Source organism: Lipotes vexillifer, unplaced genomic scaffold, assembly GCF_000442215.2.
Source record: "Lipotes vexillifer unplaced genomic scaffold, Lipotes_vexillifer_v1.1 scaffold51, whole genome shotgun sequence".
NCBI classification, from domain to species: domain Eukaryota; kingdom Metazoa; phylum Chordata; class Mammalia; order Artiodactyla; family Lipotidae; genus Lipotes; species Lipotes vexillifer.
Genome location: NW_006786770.1, coordinates 683335 through 687774, shown reverse-complemented (window position 1 = coordinate 687774; position 4440 = coordinate 683335). Strand labels below are relative to the sequence as shown.

At 47.9% G+C, this 4440-nt stretch overlaps 1 protein-coding gene across 1 annotated transcript in view; it reads left to right on the top strand.

The window, feature by feature from the left end:
- Positions 1 to 1214: 1214 nt before the first annotated feature.
- DCTN1 (dynactin subunit 1) overlaps positions 1215 to 4440 on the top strand; it is a 30871-nt gene continuing 27645 nt past the window's right edge. The window contains exon 1 of the mRNA XM_007459401.1: positions 1215 to 1256. The gene's annotated coding sequence lies outside the window, so the exon portion shown is untranslated. The remainder of the gene's footprint in view (positions 1257 to 4440) is intronic.

Below are 4440 nucleotides of genomic sequence, written 5' to 3'. Positions count from 1 at the left end.
AGAGTCTCAAGAACTGTGCCCCACCCCCGCCACAGGGAAAGGTTTTTATAGCTTGGCGCTCGTGGTCTGGGGTAGGTGATAAGGCTCAAAGTAATTAAGGTCTTGCATTTCTTTTCTTCTGCAAATTTATGGCCAAAGCTGGCATCAGGCAGCTGAGCAACCGGGTCTGGTGTCCCTGAAGTTATCAGCTGTCACCTTCTTTCTGAAATGAAGAGTGCTGCAAGGGTGTGTAGGAGAAGAAATGCCAGGTGCAAAGGGTAATTCATATGGGATCAGACAGTAATTGGCTTTGCTAAGGACAAGTCTAGCTACACGTGTTTATGAGTAGTAACAGCTAAAGAATAACCAAGATTGCTTAACACTTTCAGGCCTGGTTATGCTGTTTCCCCAACCTGTTCATTGTTTACTTATTTTCCTTGTTTATCCAAAAAGAAAAGTCTCATTCCTATTTTTACTGCAACAAATACCCCACTGCTAGTTCATTCCCTCCACATCAATGAAGGAAGGGAAATGGGCCTTGCATTCTTGTCTGGCTGAGGATAAACTTCAGTTTTACTCCATTTGACAAGCACCAGCTGTCCAGCCCAGGGGCCCATCTATCTCCTACTTCAGCCGCTGCCACTCCTGCCACCCATATTTTCTTTTTATTAATTAAAAAATGCCAAAGTCCATTACGTAAATTTGCATAAGGGCACGAGAATGCCTGAATCCCCATATGATGGATAATACTGAATATCAGCAAATTTTAATTTTTTCCTTAAGCTACCTGACGAAAGATGGTTTACTAGTATTGTTTTAATTAACAGCTTAGCACTCAGAAGCGTAGCCACTCTCTGGGGGAGCCCTTTGCCCAACGCAAAGGAATCCTCAGGCTCCTCGCTGGGCTGTCTACCCTCTGCCTACAGAGGTCGCTGGCCACCGCTTGCCTCTCTCCTGTGGTCCTAATCGGCTTCCCGTGTACAGTGCGCACGCGCTTATTTCGCTCCAGGTGTCCAGCTTTGTGCCTGATCGAAGTTTTCTCGGCCGCGCTCAGCGCGCAGTATTTAACCCGGACTGGTTTTCGGGGAAGAGTAGCGTGTTCCCTCGACCCAGAGCGCCTTTGGGCCTCAGCGGCTACAGGGCCTGGGACGGGCCTACAGGGTTCGGGCGGCACGGCGGGCAGCCCATGCGGGCGGGGCGGGGCGGGCCCCCGCTATGGCTTGGGCGTCGGTCTTCGGTGGGGACCGGAGCCGGGCGCGGAGTCCCTGACAGGACAGGTACGGAGGCGGCGACCCTGGAAACTGCCTCCTACCCCACCGTGTTCGCGAGGCTCCTGGCTGTGCTCTGGGGACTCGGCGCTCGCCTAGGGCGCGGCCGGGAGCCGGGTGTGCGGGGCGGGGGTCGGCAGGGGTGGGCCGCGGCGGGGGTGGGCGCCCCCTGCGTCTGGGCTGGTCCGACCCACCTGAGCTCTTCAGCCTGCCGGTGTGGTGTTCTCCCGGGATCGAGTGATTGCGTCTCCGAATTCCTCCAGAACTGCAAGGGTTCCCCTCCTTTCCTGGGAGCATCCAAGGCACCCCTGAACCCACTCCAAGCTACAGGTTTCCTGTGGGGCACACGGTTGAGAAGTTGTGTCAAACAGGAAAACAAGCAAACAAACAAAAAACAAAGCGGACTCAGGGTGGGGGCCTGGATATGCGTTTGTTGTGTCAGTCTCCCATTCCTGGCATCCGCCTTAACTGGCAGGCTCACCCTTGAGCAGTCATCTTAGCGCATCCCCACAGCTAAATCACACAGATGACGAACTCCGGTATTTTTAAGAGGCGGTGAAAAAAAAAGAAGAAAAAAAAAAGAGGCGGTGATTTAGAAACTTACCCTCACTTATTACAGTGTGGAGAGCAGCAAGCCCATCTTGACCACTTACTAATCCAGTATGCTTAAGGTACTGAGAGTCAAGGAGCTATGAGGTGGAGATTGAAGTTCTTTAGCTAATGTATGGGCGAAGCCCAAGGCCCGGGGATGTTAGCGATAGTAATTAAGGATAACTTTTTTTTCAAAGACATTTTGTGCTCAAATATGTTCAGAAACTTCATGGTTAAAGTTTTCTCTACTACAGAATATTTTGGAACTTTCAGTATGTTACTGATATTTTTATCACGAATTTCCTACTGGAAGTATAGTATGGAGAGTTTCCCAAATTTGAACGGAAAATACTGTTTTTCTTGGGTGTTACCTCTGTTTAAGATACGAAACAGTTTGGGAAATGGAGTTCCAGAATTAGAAACTCAAGGTTTGGAAGGGGCAGTGTAGGTCAGTGCTTTTTGAACTTTAATGCTACATACACAAAATCTGTTAAAGTACAGATTTTGGTTAGTTCTGTTTTTTTTTTTTTTTTCCCGGTACGCGGGCCTCTCACTGTTGTGGCCTCCCCCATTGCGGAGCACAGGCTCCGGATGCGCAGGCTCAGCGGCCATGGCTCATGGGCCCAGCCGCTCCGCAGCATGTGGGATCTTCCCGGACCGGGGCACAAACCCGTCTCCCCTGAATCGGCAGGCGGACTCTCAACCACTGCGCCACCAGGGAAGCCCTAGTTCTGTATTTTTAACAAGTTCCCGGGTGATGTTGATGCTACCAGTCCATGGACCACACACACTTCGAGTAGCAAGGGTTTTCACTGGATTGAAAGAGACCATGTTCTATTCCCTGCTCTCCAGAGCAAGCTGTGCTGCCTTGAATGATCACTTCCCCTGTCCAGACCTATAAAATAGGAGACTGGACTAGAAGATCTCTCAGGTTTCCTTCAGACCTAAAATGTTGTGATTCTAGTCCAGTTACCCTTGTGATAATTGAATTACATCTAAAATATCCTTGCCCTATGGCCACTTTGGGCTTGAACATTTCTAGTAATGGGGAATTTACTGCATGCAAGGCATCCCATTTCATCGTGGGATAGCTCAATAAGGAAGTTTTTCATATTGCTAAAATACATCTCTATAACTTCCATCCTGTTGGTCCTAGGTTATCTCTTAGAATCAAACAGAAAAAAAAGTATAATCCCTCTTTAAAAGATGACTCTTGGAAATTCCCTGGTGGTCCAGTGGTTAGGACTTGGTGCTTTCACTGCCAGGCCCTGGGTTCAATCCCTGGTCAGGGAACTAAGATCCCACAGGCTGCGTGGCATGGTGGAAAAAAAAAAAAAAAAGACTCTTAAAGTGTGAGATGACAGTGTTTCTACCAAGTTTTCCCCAAACTGAATTATCCTTTATTCTTCCATGACATTGTTTCAAATCTCTGTCTCATAAATTTAGTCCTTCTGTGTGGAGGGTAGTGGGGCTGTAGCTGGACTTTGAAGGATGGGTGGGGCTTGCAAAACTAGGGAAAGCATCCTAAGCAGCTGACAGTGGTCCAGAGATGACACTGCGTACGTCAGATCCAGAATTGTTTGATTCAAGTAAGAAATGGTATGTCAGTGAAAGATTTTGGGCAAAGCAATGTTTTGGAGTGTGGAGTTGTCTTACTGTGGTGTATAATGTGGTTGGAAATGGAGAAGGAGAGAGGCAGGGAGCCGGGTATGCTTCACATATCAGTAAAGAGGGCTTAGGTTGATAATAGTAATGCCTTCTATTTATGTATAACATTTTACAGATTACAGAACCTTTCACAGACAACCTTTCCTGTGAGGTAGGCAGTGCAGCTGTTACCCAGTTTTATAGATGAGGCACCAAAGAGAGTAAATGATTTGCCTTAATTCTCAAAGCTGTTACATGGCAGACCAAAGTGATGACAGTGGTAATGGAAGAGAAAGGAAGAATGCAGGAGGCAATACTGAGGAAGACTTGATAAGTTGGACCTGAATGCACATGAGGTTACAAAGGAAAAGAAGTTGTTAGGGAGGAGTCAAAATAGTTGGGAAAATCATAATACATGATCGACAACTGGCATAGGTTGTACTTGCTCAGATCTATCATTGTTAGTGGCTGTTTGGAGTTATAGGTCAGGAGGGATTGTGGTAGAGGATTCCTAGGTTGTTTAGCCTGTCTGTTGGTCCTGGGTGGTGTGTGGGCCTTGGGTTAGCTGTCCCATACCAAGGGAATTGAGAACTGGATGCTCAGTGTCCCCTGAGAAGGTAAATGCTGAGCAATTGACTGATTCAAATCTATCTTAGGGTCCTTGCCATCCTGGAGTCTCTGAATTTTGTTTTATATAATTTTTCTTTTGAAGTTCCGGCTAATATTAGTTGTACTTGGCTGATGGACAAATTGGCTATCCAGTCTGATCTCCCCAAGCTCCCACATATCCACTGAGGGTTTCACTGAAGCAAAGACTGGACCCTTGCCACTCCCGAAGCCACGCTAAAGCTATTTTCCCAGAAGATCTGCACTTCCCCTAGAGCCTACAGGTGCCTCTCCCTCTCCCTCCCTCCCTCTCTCCGTCTCTCCCCCTCTCTCTCCCTCTCTCTCTCTC